This window comes from Dermochelys coriacea, chromosome 5 (assembly GCF_009764565.3).
Source record: "Dermochelys coriacea isolate rDerCor1 chromosome 5, rDerCor1.pri.v4, whole genome shotgun sequence".
NCBI lineage: Eukaryota > Metazoa > Chordata > Testudines > Dermochelyidae > Dermochelys > Dermochelys coriacea.
This window is the reverse complement of record NC_050072.1, coordinates 28260552-28279452: the sequence shown is the minus strand read 5'-3', so window position 1 is coordinate 28279452 and position 18901 is coordinate 28260552. Positions and strand designations below refer to the sequence as shown.

General features: G+C 42.8%; 1 protein-coding gene across 3 annotated transcripts in view; it reads left to right on the top strand.

The window, feature by feature from the left end:
- Positions 1 to 18901, top strand: part of RICTOR (RPTOR independent companion of MTOR complex 2) — a 179009-nt gene that overhangs the window by 1098 nt on the left and 159010 nt on the right. The gene's annotated exons all lie outside the window — the stretch shown is intronic.

The window sequence follows — 18901 nt, the reverse complement described above, 5'->3', positions numbered from 1 at the left end:
TTATTTGCTGGCTGCAGATGGGGCTGTTTACACCTTTTGGGGTTTGGACAGTTCTATTAATTTAGCCAGTACTCTAAACTCCAGTTGCCTTTCCAGAGGCTCCCTGGTTACTCCATCCAGCCCAAATCTCGCCCTAAATCAACGTGCAGCTCCACCTCATTTTGGCAGTGTTGTGTATCAGATTGTGCTTGGCATCGCTTCGGCATTTTTTAATGAATGAATTTCTGGCTGTGATAGATCGTATAGCCGTCTCTTCCCATATGTACCTGGTTTGTTCTAGTATGATCAGTTGTGGTGCTTAAGACTAGGGCTGTCAATTATAGTTCACTCAAGTAATGAATGAAAAACAAACAAACTAGATTAAAGGAATTAATCATCATTAATCACAGTTTTAATAGCACTGTTAAACAATAATAGAATACCAATTTAAATTTATTATAAATATTTTGGGATTTTTTTACGTTTTCAAATATGTTGATTTCAATTACAACACAGAACACAAAGTGAACTGTGCTTATTTTATATTTTATTACAAATATTTGCAATGTAAAAGTAAAAGAAATAATATTTTTCAGTTCACCTCAGAAGTACTGTAGTTCAGTCTCTTTATCATGAAAGTGCAATTTACAAATTTTTTTTTTACATAACTGCACTCAAAAACAAAACAATATAAAAAGTTGGAGCTTACAAGTCCACTCAGTCCTGCTACTTGTTCAGCCAATTGCTAAGACAGACAAGTTCGTTGCCAGCTTTTTATTTACATCACCTGAAAGTGAGAACAGGTGTCCTCTTGGCACTGTTGTAGTCGGCATTGCAAGGTAATTATGTGCCAGATATGCTAAACGTCTTTATGCCCCTTAGTGCAATCTTCAAGTAGAAGCATGATCTTTTTTAAAATTCAAATATTTGTAATAAAAATAATTAGGGCTGTCAATTGCAGTTTTGCATGTGAATAAGTCAGAACACATTAACATATTTTTTTAACCAGCATTAATCACACACCAGGGTGCGGTGCTCAGGGGGTGCTGCTGCATGTCTCCGGGGCATGAGTGCCCCTCCTCCTGCTGCCTTGCTCCTACCTCCCCCTCCCCCGCGCCCCATGGAGCCATCCCTGGCCAAGCTGCTCCAGACCGGGAGCCTGCTTCCTGTGTGCTGCGCTGAGCTGGGGTTGGGGAACAGGGGGAACCTGTCTGCTGCTGGCTCAGGAGTGAGTGCTGCAGATAGCAACTGCTGCTGGTTGAAAAAGTGTTCAGGCTCCTGAATACTCTGCTTAAAGAGACAGTGCCCCCCCAAAATACACACACATTCTCTCCCTCCCTCTCCAACCAAAATATTTAAATATATGGTGTTCTATTATTATTAAATGGTGCAATTAAAATCGTGATTAATCATGACAATATTTTTAATCTCGTGATTAATCGCAATTTTTTTTATCGTTTGACAGCCCTACTTAAGACATATTTATTCGGGACTTCCTGTTACCATGTTATAGCTTAAAAAAACACTTCATCTCGTAATTATTATACGTGTTTGTTTCAAAGTTTGACTGGCTCTTGATATACATCCTTTTCTGTGCAAAATATTACGATACTATAAAGACACTTTCTGCACATTAATACTCCTGAAGGCATTCTGTGCCAAAAAAATAAAAATGTTGTGCCAAAACGTTAAAAATTCTGTGCACGATATTTTTAAATTCTGCAAGTTTTATTTGTCAATTAACAAATGCAGAGGCTCCAGCATGGTAGTGGGGAGCACAGGCCACTGGCTGCATGAAGATGGGAGATCACCCTGCAGCCTCCTCACCCGGCACCCTGGACTCAGTGGTGAGGCTGCTCCTGACCCTGACACGGAACAAGGCCTGGGTATACCCCAGAAACAAGCTGGGGCCCTGCCCCTCTGTGCCAGGCGCACCACATGTGGAGCATGCAGGCTCAAACAGGCAGACTGCAAGTATGGAGGGGCTCAGTGTGGGGGATTCTGGTGTGGGGTGAGAGGATTCTGTGGGACAATCTGTGTACAGGCAGCTCAGTGGGGGATCTAGGTGTACAGGGGATCTGGATGCACAGAGGATTGTTGGGGGCGGAGTTCCAGGGGCAGGGGCAATGGGACTCTGCAGGGGTTTCCAGGTGAAAGTGGTTGGGGCTCAGCGGAGGGGTCTGGGTGCTGGGAGAGTGGGGCTTGGTGGGATGGGGGTCTGGGTGAAGCTAATTGGGGGTCAGTCGTGTATGGGTGCAGGGGGGTAGGACTCATCAGGGTGACGGTCTGAGTGCAGGGTGGTCTGGGTGCAGGGGTTGGGGTCCAGAGGCAGGGCTTCTGGGTGCAGGGGACTCTAGATGCAGGCGTTGAGGATCAATGGGGTGAGGTTTGGGTAGGAGGGCTAGGGAGGTTCTGGGTGTATGGGGGGAGGCTTGGTGAGGGTGTCTGGGAATGGGAGGTCTGGATATGGGGGGTTGAGCAGATGGGGGAGCAGCTCCCTGTACAGTGACACCCCCCCCATAGCTGAGGAGTGATGGGGGTGGGAAGCAGGGGAAGATGCTGAGCTTCCTGCAGCTGGGGGAGGTTTCTGGGGGTGGGATAAGTCTTGCAGGGGAAGAGGAAGTCTCATCCTCTCCTGCCTCCAGCCCAGCTGGGACTAGCAGCTGGCCCCGGCTCAGGGTAGGAACCAATGGGTGGGGCATCCCCAGCCCTGCTGTGATTTAGCTCTCCGCTGGCTGCTCTGGGTGCCTGAAACGATGTTCCTGGGCAGCTAGGGAGTGGTGTGTGACTGCTCTTGCAGGTTTCTGGCAGGGAAGTCATTTTTGTTCAGGGAAGCAAAGAAATCTGCAGGGGACATGAATTCTATGCACACTCAGTGGCTCAGAATTCCCCCAGGAGTAACATTAATCGGCCATGTGCTAGGCAAATACAAAACCACTGCCTAGCTAACATGATTGTTGAGGACTAATGTATATGTTTTAACTATTTTTTTGGAGTTTTTCTCCGACTCTGTTGGAAAACAAATTGCCCTGCTGGCAGCATTGATATTTCCCTCCAAGTTTAAAGGCAGAAATGTTCTTATCTAAAGTTCTTGATCCGTGGAAGAGAATGAGGGTTGCATTTTGTATATAAACCTGGTTGTGCTGAGTTGATGCCTGTAATATGTGTTTTGCTTCGGACGGTCTTAATGTTGGTGCTGTGACTAGATGCATCGTCACAAGGAGGTAGGGTGATGGGGAAGTGATGGAAGCTGAATGTCAAAATAATCTATGCATTATAATGGAAATAGGATACTAGTTAGAAAAATATTTCAGGAATTATAGCAACAAGCTGTAAGGTTTTCCATTTCATGTGTAATTGTATTAGAGAAACAGACTAGCTCCAGGTTTACAGAGTAATTAAAAAAAGGGTAATTTTTTGGTATGAGCCCTGTTTTGAGAAGTTATTAATAAAGCAATTCTACTTACCTTTAGGCTGGAACTTGACATACCATGTCTCAGGCCATACACAATTTACTTACAAAATAAAATGTCACCAAGATCAATTATTTGTTTAGTTCTGGAAAAACAAAGTTTCTGATACTTTTTTGCACCAGTCTAATAAAAATAAAAAATTAAAAAGTGGTTTTGTGGTATATTGTTTTTAACGCTGGTTACCACAAATACAATGTAGATTGTTGCTAATGTGGTGGTCTTTAAAACTGAAGTGGGTGAGTTCTTTAAACAAAATGAGCCACTAAGTTCCTAATGCTGCAAACGCATTAATGATTGGTACTGCTGAAGTCAATGGGGCTACTTGTGGATAAAGTAAAACATTTGCATGATTGCTTCATATGGCCAGTAACGCCTTTTGACTTTGTACATTCAGGTTTCAAATGTTGTACATGCACTTAATAGAGAGAACATACAAAATCTAATTGATTTCAGTAAAACTGTACATTAGATCTTAACACTTCTGTTAATCCTTGTATAAACTTTGTTTGAAATGCATTACAAAAAACCCAATATAAAGTTGCCATTGGCTGAGGATGCTGTGAAACAACCTGGCAAAAAGTTAATATAACATATCCAGGAGAACTTAGTAATAGAATTTTAACTGATTCGTTCGTATTGACTAGGAAGACTCACAGACATGATCCAAGTAAGGTAGCAATCCTATTTGGAAATGAGCTGAGGCCACCACTTCCCATTCTGGGCCATTGGAACAGTGAGGCATTCTGGCTGTGTGTGCAACTGAATGTCTGATATTAATAGAATGGGGGGAAATGCCTTGTGCTTTGACAATTTTTACTTCTGTAGGTGTTTTAGTTTTATGATTGCAGCTTCGTATGGGACCACTGTGAAAACCATTCTGTGTTCCTTGTCAAAGATGTTTTCTTGCACTAAAAATTCAACCATATTTGACTCTTCTGTAGGTCCTTCATAGAGTAATAGAAATGTAGGGCTGGAAGGAACCTTGAAAGGTTATCTAATCCAGCCCATGACGCAGGACCAAGTGTATCTAGACCGTCCTGACAGGTGTTTGCCTAACCTGTTCTTTAACCTTCAAAGATGGCAATTCCACAACCTCCCTTGGAAGTTTATTCCCAGTGATTAACTATCCTTATAGCTAGAAAGGATTTTCCTGATATCTACCCTGAATCTCCGTTCCTCTAAACTAAGCCGATCAATTTTTGTCTTGCCTTCAGAGGACGTGAAGAACAGTTGATCACTGCCCTCTTTATAACAGCCCTTAACATGTTTGAAGACACTGACCAGGTCTCCCCTCGGTCTCCTTTTCTTAAAATTACAAATGCTTGATTTTTTTTTTTTTAACCTGTCCTCATAGATTGGGTTTCTAAACCTTTTATCATATTTATTGTTCTCCTCTGGACTCTCTCCAGTTTGTCCATATCTTTTCTAAAGTGGACACTGGATACAGTACTCCGGCTAAGGCCTTACCCCAGTGCCAAATAGGGTGGGGAAAATTACCTCAGTGTCTTAGATGTGCAGTTCCTGTTAGTGCACTCCAGAATGATAACCTTTTTTGCAACTGCATCACAGTGTTGGCTTACAGTCCATTTGTGATGCACTATAACGTCTAGATCTTTTTCAGCAGTATACTGTCTAGCCAGTTATTTCCCATTTTATAGTAGTGCATTTTTTCCTTTTTAAGTGCTTATCTTATTGGATTTAATCTTTTGATTTCAGACCGGTTCTCCACTTTATCAAGGTCATTTTGAATTCTGATCCTGGGCCTTCAAAGTTTTTTGCAGTCCCTCTCAATTTGGGGACATCTGCTGATTTTTGTAGGTATACTTTGCCCCCCATTGTCCTAGTCATTAATGGAAAAAATATATACAGTTCCAGACCTAGAGTGATCTCTCTGGGACCCCATTAGATATGTCCTCCCATTTGTACAGTGAACCATTGGTAACTACTCCTTGAGTGATCTTGCAACCAGTTATGCAACTGCTTTATAGAAATTTCATCTAGACAACATTTCTCTAGTTTGCTAACAAGACTGTCATGTGGGACCATGTCAGAGCATTACTAAAATCAAGATATCCTGTCTAGAAACTCCTCCTCCCCTGTCCACTAGGTCAGTAACCTTGTCAAAGAAGGAAATTGGGTTGGTTTGGCATGATTTGTTCTTGACAAATCCATGCTGGCTATTCCTTACAATTGTGTTGTCCTCTAGGTGCTTGCAAACGGATAGCTTGATACCCTGAAAGACCCTGGAACAAGTTATCAAAGTTAGTCTGTAGTTTCCCAGGTCATCTTTGTCCCCTTTCTAAAAATAGGTACTATGTTTGCCCTTCTCTAGTCATCTGGGACCTCACCTATCCTCTGGAATATAATCTCTAATGAGTCTGATATTGCTGCGGTTATTTTAAGTACCCGAGGATGAATTTAATCAGATCCTGCTGGCTTGGATACATCTACCTTATTTAAATATTCTTTAACCTGTAATTTCCTTATTCTGGTTTGTGTTCCTTCCCCTTGTTGTTTTTCTTTTAAATATCTGGTCACAATCTTTTTAGTGAAGGCTGAAGCATTAAATAAGCATTAAACACCTCAGCTTTCTGGATGTCATCTGTTATTAGCTCTCCTTCCTACTAAAGTAGTAAACCTACACTTTGTTTCATCTTTCTCCTTTTCCTAATGTATTTATAGAACTTCTTATTGCTAGCCTTTCTGATTTTTGGCCCCACATGCTCTCCTTTTTCCCCCTAGTTTTTCTTCCCATGGGACCTTACTTACATGTTCTAAGTTTGTTAAAGTCTGGGTTTTTTTTAAGTCCATTGTCTTTGTTCTGCTGCTCACTCCTTCTTTTCCTTAAATTGCCTTCATTAGATTGTTGAATTGCCTTCAACCCTCAGTTTTACAACCAATTCCTCTCTTGTAGTCATAATGGTATCTAAAATGACTGCCCCCCTGGTTACTTCCTCCACTTGTGCCACAAGTACTCCTTTTCTTTTTGTGAAACAAAAAGATATCCCAATACATTCCAAGAACTTATTGGACATCTTGTGTTTTGCTGTATTACTTTTCTAACAGATATGTGGGTAGTTAGCCTGGTAGTAATGGGGGACTAAGTGTGTTTGGATGTTTGTTTGTTCTAAAAATGTCTCATCCACCACCTCCTCCTGATTTGGGGTCTGTAATAGACTGCTGCCATGATTTCATCTGTGTTTTCCCTTTTATCTTTCATCTGGTCTGCCTCTCGCTTCCTTCTGGACCTCAGAACATGAGTATGATGTACCAAAAGTGCCGACTCCGTGGATGCTCTGGGGTGGAGCACCCATGGGGAAAAAATGGTGGGTGCTCAGCACCCACCAGCAGCCACCCACCAGTAGGCCCCACTAATCTGCGCCTCCCTCCTGCCACACACACTCAGCTGTTTCATGGCATGCAGGAGGCTGTGGGAGGGAGAGGGAGGAGCTAGAGTGTGGCGTGCGGGGGGAGGGGTGGAATGGGGCAGGCCTTGGAGGAAGGGGTGCAGTGGGGGAGGGGGTGGGGCCTGGGGCTGAGCCGGGGGTTGAATACCCTTCTGGCACATTGGAAAGTTGGCACCCGTGTGATGTACCATGCAACACCACCTCCCTTTTTCTCCTGCCTTTCCTTTGTGAACAAGTTATGTCCCTCTATACCAATAATTCCAGACATGAGATTTAACCCACCAAGTCTCAATGGTGTCATAATTCATAATTTAGCTTATGTACTAATACTTCCAGTTCTTCCATACTGCTTGCATTTGTATATAGACGTTGAAGAAATTGAGCAGACTTTCCCCACCATTTTCACTCTTGTTCCTGTGACTGTGTATTGTAATTTCCATTCCCTCCAACCCCCAACATCTAGCCTTCTGTAAAGGTTACCTTTTGCTAAAAAAATATATACCTGCCTGTGGGCTTTTGCCCCTATCTCCTTTTTACTTAGGCCTGGCCTACACTAGGAAATCGGGTCAGTAGAACTATGTCACTCAGAGGTATGAAAAATCCACATGCTGAGTGAAGCAGTTAAACTGTCTTAACCCTCAGAGTAGCTCCTCAGGGAGAAGGATTACCTATGCCAGTGAGAGAAACTCTCCCGTCATTGTAGCTAGTGTCTTCACTGTGCTGCTGCAGCAGTTTGTGTAGACAAGCCCATAGTTTAAATCCCTCCTTGCTAGATTGGCAAGTCGGTGACCAAAGATGCTCTTCCACTTTGTCAGGTGGACTCCGTCTCTTCCCCAGCAATCCTCTTCCCCATAACAACATCCCCGTGGTCAAGGAAGCCAAAGCCCTCCCATCAACACAAGCTGTGTAACCAGGCATTCATCTCTAGGATGTATGTGTCCCGGCAGGGGCCCTTACCTTCGTCCAGGAGGATGGCTGAGAATACCACCTGCACCCCTGACTCCTTCATCTTCGCTTCCAGAGCCTTGGAGTCACTGCAGATCTGTCAATATCATTAATGCCCACATGGATGAGCAGTGTGGGGTAGCAGTCAATGGGACAGCTGAGCCTCTGCAACCTTTCTGTGATGTCTTAGATGCAGATTCTAGGCACGCAGGACCCTGGGCCATCAGATCTGCAGATGGATGTCCCGGTCCTCCTGAGAAGCGAGTCCCTGGTCACTGTCACCCTATATCTGCTCTTGGGTGTGGTGGTTGTGAGTCTCCCAACCTTAAGGTGACTCCTCTTCCTCACCCATTAAGATCTGATCCTCTCCTCCTGTTGCCAGTACAGCATATTAGTTCTTGACTTGGATGGGGTGTTGGATGAGGGATGAAACGCTATCTACTGCCCGAGATGGCAGTCACCCCCCCAGTAGAGCAGCTCGTTCTCCTTCCTTCTCTGATGCAACTATAGTCTTCTTTAATTGGCTAGCATCCACCAACCTGGGCATTTCTGTATTCATTCCATTGATGTAGCTCCCAGATGTGACATAGATGACCCACCTCCTCCTGTAGCCCTCATACCTGCTTCCTGAGTAACTCCACCAACAGACATCTCTCATGCTGGGTGGTTCCCCTTGCCTTACTTTTCTTGGCAGGGACATGCAGCTGCATTCCCTGCAAGTCAAGACGAGGACCTGGGTAGAAGCCTCCAGGGTCAGGATGCCTTGTTTGGCTAGGACCCCCACATGTGCAGGCTGAGGAAGAGTTAGCAGTGATGCTGCTGATACACCATTTTCTTCCCAGTGTGAGCTCTTCCTTGTAGAGTACCTGCAAATTAAGGGGGAGGAGAGAAATCCTTGCCTTACTCAGCTGGCTAACTCCTTTAGGGTATGTTTACATACAAATAAAAGACCTGAGGCATGGTCACTGTTGGTCTGGCTCAGCTGACTTGGGCTTGCAGGGCTCGGGCTTGGGGGATCAAAAAATCCGCTATGTAGATGTCTGGGCTCAGACTAGAGCCCGAGCTCTGGGATCTTGCAAGGGTGAAGGATTCCTGGAGCTGATGCTCCAGTCTGAGCCCGAACGTCTACACTGATTATTTTTTTTTTTTTTTAAGCTGACCTGGGCCAGCCACAGTCATGCCGTGGGTTTTTTATCCTTGTGTAAACATAGCCTTTGTTTCCTAGCTGCTTTCATCTTACCAGCCGCTAAGGGTACATTTATACAATTTTATTACCTGGAACTGCGAGTCTAAGGGCTTGTCTACGCTTACAGCTCGGCAGCAGCACCGATCGGAGAACTTCTCCTGATAACATAGGTACTCCACCTCCCCGAGAAGTAGCTATGTCGATGAGAGAAGCCTCCTATCTATGCCGGGGGTTAGGTTGGTATATCTGTGTTGCTCAGGGGTGTGGACTTTCCACACTCCCGAGAGACATAGTTACTCCATAGTTTGTAGTGTAGACCAGGGCTGAGCCTGGGTCTGCAGACTCAGGATCACATTATGGTTTAACAGCTGTGTAAATAGTGCAGCTCAGGCTCTGAAGCCCTCCCCCATCCCCAGGCATCAGAGCCCAAGTTCCAGCCTGAGCCACAACATCTGCACAGCTGTTTTTAGTGTCATAATGTTATCCTAAGTCTGTAGACCAGTGCTGTGAGGCTTGCTGCTGTGGGTTTTAAAATGCAGTGTAGCTATATCCTGGGAGCCTGAATGCTTTTTTTTTTTTTTTTTTAAAAGCCTGGGTCCCATCCTCAGCTGGAATGTGTGACTTGCCCCCTCTAACTCAGCTGCCTTCAATTACTGACCTGTTCAGAAAATCTGCACTATTTTCATTTCAGAGCCATGCTATAAATCAGATGCTAATTCATGTGAGGTCATGTGTACTGCTGCTGCAGCTCCAGCACCATAGCATAGATACTTAAAATCAATGGAAGGAGTCTCTCCGACAATGTAGTTAATCCACCTCTCTGAGAGTGGTAGCTAAATTGACTGAAGAATTCATCTGTTGAACTCACCCATCATGAGCTTTGTAGTTAGGTCGACCTGTACAATGGCTAGGTCGACCTAACTACAGAGCTCATGATGTGAAATTTTTCACAGCTGTGAGCAACGTAGCTAGGTAGATTTTAATTTTTAAGTGTAGAGCAGGTCTAATTGCTGGGCACCTTACTACAGGCAGTCACCAACCAAGCTTTGATTTCAAACTCAGTAAACTAGCCCAGAGTCCTAACAAACATGATGGCAAGTTCCAAGCACAGAAGTGTGATCCTTTTTGTCCCCCAAACTTAATAGCAATAAGACAGAAGATGCATCAGCTGGCTCACTACCTTTAGGGCTTGTACACACTAGCACTTAGATCGGCATAACTTACATTGCTCAGGGGTATGAAAAAGCCACCCCTCTTGTGGTGTAAATTACACCAACCTAAGCACTGGTGCATACAGCGCTATGTCAGCTGGAGAGCTTCTCCCAATGACATAGCTACCGCTCACAGAGATGGATTTGTTATGCAGATGGGAGAGCTTTCTCCCATCAGCATAGAACGTCTACACTACCAGCGGCGCAGCTCCACTGATGCAGCTGTGCCGCTGCATAGATTCTAGTGTAGACTTGCCCTTAGTATTACCAACCGTGTGTCTTCATCTGGGAAAAGTACTGCTTTTACACACACTAAGTCTAGCATGTGTTTTCCGCCAATCTACTAAAAGGAAAACAAAGGCATAGAGAGGCTAAATCAACAAGGACATCCCAGAAAGATGTTAGAACTCCAAACTCCTAATCTCATGACCCACTAAACAATGCATTAGTGTATACTTAATGATATTTTCAATCAGAAATAAGTTTGTTTTTTTAAATATATTTTTGGTTCACTCTTATTTTGAAGGATGTATCTATATTTGCTACAAGAGATATTTAAATTATTTAAAATATTTGTTTTGATGGTCTTTTTTAAAAAATTTTTTTATCATTGAGAGATCTAAATATTTTTTAAAAATCTGTTGAAATAACCTGAAATATCTGATTTCTTTTTCTTAATCATTATCCACTTCTATTTCCAAGGGGTCTCATTATTTATAATATGTTTAATCAGTAACAACCTGTTTTAGAACAAGTTTTAACATACAATTACTTGGCTAAAATGGCTCTCAAACATATGGTTAAACACATGGCAGTTAACTGTGCTTTGCCCCGCAAGAGGCCTAGGCTGGCACCCGGTTGTCTTTGAGTAACTAACTTTGAACCAGTGTTTATAAAGCAGGCAGGGCACCCAACCATGTCTGTCATCACTTTGGCTGGTCTTCCTTCCTCCCAGCTATCTGTGTGGTAAGACATTCCAGAGTGCATTGCTTCACCTGAAGCTGGTGTAGCTTTCTGTGCATATCCTCTGGGTACTGTCCCTTGCTGAGACGCTATGCAAGAGCTGCTCAGCATTCCCAAAATGCAAAAGATTTTCTTTTATTATGGTTTTACACTGCCTAATGCAATTTTGTTACAATCTGACTGGGGCTCTTGAGAGCTACTTCACAACAAATAATAAGTCATAGTAATGCACTTTATGATCAGGATTTTTACCCAACATCCTCCCAAAGTCCCCACGTGGTGCAAGTCAAAAAACCCCCTCTTTGGATTTTGGCTTATGTTAACAAAGAAACATAAAGTTTACATCCAGCCAGAGGCTTGGTTGGTCCTATTTTCCCTACGTCAGGAATGCTCATCCTAGCTCCTCTCCTCTTGTATCTGGATGCAGTAATGAGCCATCTTCTTCAGTGAGTTTACCTTAATTTTACCAGGAAAGAGGTAAGAGGACTAACACTTGCCAGAGGTTTGAGTGTTTTAAGGGGGAAAATTATCAGTTACACACCGATACAAACATGTTTAGACAGCAACTTGGATGCTGGGATGGTAGAAAAGCTGCAGTGTAGATGTAAGTTTGTGTTTACTTGTAACTAGTAGGTGAACATGCCTCTATCTGGTTACAAAATCAAAGTTAAAAGTTGGAGAGTGGACAGGATCAAAGGAAACAGGCTTTGGCTATTTGTGCTACACTGCTTACTCAGAATGGTGCAAGTCAGGGCTAATGGGCTCGAGTCATCACTTGAAGGAACTAATAGGGTGAGGCATACTATGTTAATTAGTCTGCATCCCCCCCCCCCCCCCCCGAAAGAGTTCAGGGTGACCAGTTTCTCCTCTGTTTCTGGCTAAGAACAAGTAACAGATGTTGACCTCAACCATAGTTTTGTATTTCAGCATAAAATGATTGTATTGACTTGCAGACTTCAGGGGGCTTCCTGCCACTGCCAACTCCACCCTGTCAGAGCTCATTCTTGAACCCTGGTGGCCTCCAGGCAGAAGAAACCACTAGAATGTGAGAAGGGGTTTGAGAATTCAAGAATCTTTTCTAATAGTGGATGATAGCATTTTGTGAGTTACATGGAACCCTGATTGGAAAGAGAGGTCACTATTGAATGCTGATGCCATTCAGATGACTATAAAAGTCAATAGGGATTAAATTCCAAACTAGATAGCTGATCTATATGTAGAGTAGCGCCTGCATTGAAATTGGAGATAATGGTTGGAACACCCAAATCAAGCCCATAGAGTTTTAAGGCCAGAAGGGTTTGTTGTGGTCATCTAGTCTTACGCTCCTGTATAACAAAAATCATAGGACTTCCATGAATTTTAATTCTTGCTTCGAATCCAATAGCTGCATTGTATGATCTGCAATGTGGTCAGCTTGTGGGAGTTTTTTTTTAACATTCAGGGTAAAACCACATTGAAATTTTGCATATTTTACAAGAGATGCCAAAGTGAATTGCAGAAGAAGCCTAAAACCAAGGCACTTCCTACCATCCTCAACGCTTATCCATTAGAATTATTAATAGGCTGCTGTAACCTATACCTTAGTTGCATCAAGATTAGACTGTAACAAGGCACTCTGCTTGGAGTTGTACCTAAATCTACCTGGAATGGAAACTGAGTTTTTTGGGAGAATGTGGCAGCTCTCTTACAATGTGATGTATTTCAGTTGGCGACACGACACCTGTGCTCTGTGATCTGCATTGGCTGCTTCTTAGGCTATGTCTACACTTGCAGAGTTTTTGCGCTGTCAGTTTCAACAGTGATGATGAATTGGTGAAAGAAGAGCGCTGGTTTATGTACTCACTTACTTCCACAGGCATCAGAGAGTGTTTACATTTGCAGTACTTTCATTGCTTATGACAGCAGCGCACTGAGGGCAGCTATTCCACAGTACAGCTCTCTCCATTTTGACGATGGGTGTTGTGGGAAGGGCAAGGCGGGGGGACGGTGATTGCGGGGCATCCTGGGGTCCAGCACAGCCGCCTCCTCTCTCTAAACACTGATGAGCTACTGGAGCTGAGCATTGCTCCGAGCAGAGGATCGTTTGCTCCTAGGAGCAGGCATTGTCACCTGGCCAGATAAGTGAGCACTTGCAAAGAAAACTGGAAGGGGAGTTTCAAAGTTCCCAGGGAACTTTACAGCATGGGGGGTGGGTGTCTGTTTACCGAGCAGTAGAGCTGCTGGCCAGAGTGGTCACCTAAGCACTGTGGGATAACCTGCAGAGACTAAAAGCTCTGTAAACAGGAAGAACGTGTCTTCACTTGCACATCGCCGCAAAAGCATCACCAGTAAGAGCTGTACGCCTCTTGTGGAGGTGGTTTTCTTTTTGCGGTGAAGCTTCTGAGTTTCACCGCAAAAAGTCATTGGCAAGTATAGGTTTCAGAGTAGCAGCCGTGATGGTCTGTATTCACAAAAAGAAAAGGAGTACTTGTGGCACCTTAGAGACTAACAAATTTATTTGAGCTTAAGCTTTCGTGCATCCAATGAAGTGAGCTGTAGCTCACGAAAGCTTATGCTCAAATAAATTTGTTAGTCTCTAAGGTGCCACAAGTACTCCTTTTCTTTTTGCGAATACAGACTAACACAGCTGTACTCTGAAACCTGTAAGGAGAATGATCACTTAAGGTAAGCTATTATCAGTAGGAGAGTGGGGGGACCTTTTGTAGTGATATTCTTTGACATAGAGACTGTCCAGTTAAAGTAAAACTATTTTCCCATGTTTCTTCCCTATCCCCCACTGGCTGCTACTCTGAAACCTATCTATAGTTAGTGAACAGAACTGATTATTTCTGGTCACCGTGTCCTTTAAGGTTTTTGAGCCAGTAGATCTCACCCTTGCACATTTACTTTTAATTCATAGATTGGAAGAGGAAAACAAGCTTTCCTACTCTTTCTTTGGTTTCAACTCCCTATTGGTTTCTCGGCTCTGAATAAACTAGTAATTGAACTGAAGTGGTTGAGTAAATCACAATGAAGAAAATACTCTCTGTTCACCTGCAGAAAAGGCTACTGCTGTCAAAATCTGGGTTAGCACCTCAACAAACTCTTGTTCCAGACTTTAGCCAGTGACTTCCACCAGTGCTTTGACTTTATTTAAAACTTGTCGGCGAATATGTACTGCATAATATTTTTTTATTTAAATGATTTTAATAGATTAAAATGTAAGCCTTAACATAAGTTGTCAATTGCAAATTTAATTGAATTAAAAAGTCTGATTTTTAAATTGAAAAATTGGGGTTTTTAAATTTTTTTTTAAAAAAGCCTAGATTTTTATCTACTCTAGCCACAGATGTAGTCAACAATGGCACAAGAACCCCATTCTTATAAAAGAGGACATTTTCTTTGAGGAACCATCATCTTATAATTCTTCTCATCCTATTTACGTTTCGTAATGGCCTGAATTTGTTGTACTTGAACATACTTCAAAGCCAATATCTTTCCTCAAGATTATGGGGAAGAAAGGAGCACAATGACTGTTGATTGTGAGTGATTCGGAGTAGTTTGGCTTTGATTTTTACATCTGGACAACTTCCTTATGTTCTGGTTTTGGGGGGAGCAAAAACTGCTAACTCTAATTTTATTTATAACCAATGAATAAGTGTTGATCTTGGGCCCTATGCACCATTGAGAATTAAAAGCACATCACAGATTAAAGTGAATTTGAAGATGATTCTATTTACCAACTCTCTTGCCCAGCTAATTCTTAATTCCCATGACTTCGCAAACTAGCTGTCTTCTGTCTGCAACATGAGACAACAAGAACAAAGTGACTATGGGAACTCTCGCTTCTCTTCCTGTGTGTAAAGCAACTTAAGAAAATGGGCATAGAAGTGGCTGATGGAAACCCTTTCTCTCTTTTCTTTTTGCCTTCCTCACAGACAATTCTCACCCCAATACATATAGTTAAAAGTGAAACAAGCAAACAAAAATCAGTAAAACAACCTATCTTTGTTCACCACAGACTCTTCTAAATTGCAGAAAACATATGCATGCACATTCATACAGTCTCTTCATGCAATGACTACACACAAAGATACAACAAAATTAATATTTGGGGAGAATGGAAGATAAAGGGAATTACAGCATTTCCCATATTAACTTGTCTACATCATACATCTTGTATGGTCTTATTGTAGACCTATAACAGTATAAAATATATTAATCTACACATTTAAAGGGAAACATGAACCAAAATACATGGACAGCAAGACTGAATTAACATTAAAGGGACACTCTCAACTTAAAAATGCTGAAAGAAGTATGCTATTTTACTTAGCTTATATCTGTGTAACTAAACTGTGTTCACACTGTTTGCCTTTGCAGCAGTACAAGACAGGTTACATTTCAATCCATGTGTCCATACAGCACTGTGCTGCATCAGTTGCAGTGCCCTGCAGTGTGGGTAAGTATTGCATTTGCTGCTGCTTCGCTCATGACAATTCTGGATAACTTTTATGATAGATGGTGAGATCTTCAGGAAGTTGGCAGAATTGTGTCCCAGAGCTCACTTGGTGGACTGGCATCCACACCATTTCCAGCATGCTGTCTGGAGGAGGCACGGAGGAATGTTGTGTGCTTGTTCACTATTGTGCTTTAAAAAATAAATCCTGTTATATAAGAGCACCTGCTGCAAGGCATCAGTGGCAGCAGCACAGAGATGGTGGGAGTTTTTAGAATTCCTTGTGGACTCACAGATGGCATCCACATGGATGTTTTTCTGTGATATATGTATTTGTTGGAGAACCACTCCTGGGCCAAGCCAGCAAATGTGGAGTGATGGGACTGGATAGTTTTGCAGACTTTGGATGACTAGAAGTAGCATCAGGCCTTTAGGATGGGGAAAGCGCTTTCCTGGAGTCCTGGGCTGAGCAACACCAGAATGCTTAGATGAAAGCGCCCCTCACTGAGGAGAAGTGAGTGGCAACTACCCTTTGGAACTCTGCAGTTGCCACTGGTGACTGGGGGCAAATTCATCGCTGGGAAATCCACAATTTGATTTATGAAGGTATGGTAAAATTTTTCAGTATGTGCTGCTGCATCATGTGATCATGGAAGGAAGCATGCAGGAGATGACTGATGAAAATGAAAATTAGGGTTTCCTAGTTGTGCTGGGGCTATTGAAGTGACCCATATGCTAAATCCCATGTGCTAAATTTGTGGTATTGTCCCATGCCAAAGCCTCAGTTTATCAGGTAAAAGGGGTGCTTCGTTATAATTCTTCTGCTCTTGGTGGATCAGTCACAGGTTTGTCAAGATTAATTTTGCTTGGTCAGGAAAAGTCCATGATGCCAAGATACTCAAATATTCAACTGTTTGCAAGATTGCAACAGGGAACTTTTTTTGCCCAATAGTACTTTAGACATTAATGGGGTGCATGGATCAACTGTGCTGGGTGATCCAGGCTACTCTCTACTTTCCTTATTTATGAAACCATATACTAGAAGTCTTAATGGGAGTAAGAACTATTTAACTACAAATAGCTTTAGTTTTGTATATGGAGAGCCCATTTGATAGGTTGAAAGGCAAGTGAAGATGTCTCTCCTAGCTTGATAGTAGAAATATCTCCACTGTATTATCTCTGCATATTGTGTTTTGCCCAACACTTATGAGCTCAAAGGGGAAGTTATTACTTGTGGCTCTCTGTGACTTTGAGCAACATATAGGAGGAGGACCTATTGACAAGGTTGCTGATAGCAGGGGTGCCAGGCCCTGGAATGCTCTATGCATGTACTTTGAGAATCAGGGCATAGATTCAGCTTAACTGTGAAATTTACCTTGCTATTGTACAGTAACGTGAAATATATTGGGAAATGTCCTCTGCAGTACTCCTTCCTACGCAATCAATATGAGTGTTATCATAGAATCATAGAATCATAGAATATCAGGGTTGGAAGGGACCCCAGAAGGTCATCTAGTCCAACCCCCTGCTCAAAGCAGGACCAAGTGGGTCACAAATGAAATGAGTCAACAATGTAATACTGTTGCAAAAAAGCAATAATCATTCTGAGATGTATTAACAGGAGTGTTGTAAGCAAGACACAAAAAATGTAATTCTTCCACTCTATTCAGCACTGATAAGGCCTCGGCTAGAGTATTGTGTCCAATTCTGGGCATTGCGCTTAGAGATTTGGAGAAAGTCCAAGGAGAGCAACAAAAATGATGAAGCATCTTGAAAACGTGGTGTAGGAGGAACGTGGTGGTTTTTTTTGTTTGTTTAATGGGTTTGTTTAGTGTGGAGAAGAGAAGTCTGAGGGGGATAAAGCAGTCTTCAATACGTAAAAGGTGTTATAAAGAGGAAGGTGATAAATTGGTCTCCTTAACCAATGAGGACAAGACAAGAAGTAATGGGCTTAAATTGCAACAACAGAGATTTAAGTTAGACATTGGAAAAAACTCCCTAACTGTAAGGTTAGTTAGGTGCTGGACAAATTACTTAGGGAGGTTTTGGAATTGCTGTCATTGGAGGTTTTTAAGAACAGGTTAGATAAAACACCTATCAGGGATGGTGTAGATCAGGGGTTCTCACCCTTTTTCTTTCTGAGGCCCCTTGAACATGATATAAAAACTAATGGGCCCATCTGTGGCACAACAACTGTTTTTCTGCATATAAAAGCCAGGGCTGGTATTAGGGGGTAGCAAGTAGGTCAGTTCCCCATGTCCCCGTGAAGCAAAGCTTCTCAGGCTTGGGCTTTACCCCCGGTTGACAGGGCTCAGGGTGGCGTGGGTTCGGCTTTCTGCCCTGAGCCCAATGAGTCTAATGCTGGCCCTGCTTGGTGGACCCCCTGAAATCTGCTTGCGGCCCCCTACGGGGCCTTTGATGCCTGATTGTGAACCATTGATATAATACTTAGTCCTTCCCCGGTGGAGGGGACTGGACTAGATGACCTGTCAAGGGCCATTTCAGTCCTACATTTCAATGATTCTATAATATTGCTAATATTTCCATGATACAGTATGTATAACTTTGTGCTTTAGGCTAGATTTTCAATTGTATTGATGAAACTATGATTTTTTTTAAGATTACTTTTAACACTGATATGACTATCTGCTTAATAAACCCTACCTTTCATATTTTGAAAACGAATATAACTTTAATAATTAGAAAAAATATTAACAAGAAAAGGCAGAACCCAGCCATTCATTCATCCATCATTACCAAAGTAGACAGAAGTGCAAAGAATCTAATCCTTAACTGTGTATGCATAGACATGTTGGACAGTTATGCATAACACTTTTTAAAAGTTGTTTGCTGCTGCCCTGTGGTGTAGATCCGTGGATGGAGGCCCTTGTTCTGAGGGGAAGTGGGTGAAAGGGCGTCCCCAGTACTTTGTGTTCTCTGTTTGCTTCAGTGCAAGGTATTTGTCAGGAAATGACTGTTCAGGAGGTGAGATGTAGTTTACTTTGGTATTTATACCCTCAAGCAACTTGGTGTTTCCTCATCAGTTCAGTTGTCTGCTATTGCATCTTCCTGTCCTTTTCTCTTTGCTGCAGGAACTTTCAAGAATTTTACTCCCTTTGTCTATCCTACTGGCTTTCTTAGCCTCTGGTATAGATAAAATAACCATGTCTGTCTGTCTTTTTATTCCTCTTCTCCCCCTCCCACTGCCCGGCCCTTTCTTAGAGCTAGTCTACACTGGGCAACGCTAAAGCACTGCCGCGGCAGCGCTTGAATGTGCCTTGTGTGGTTGCGGTGCCCCC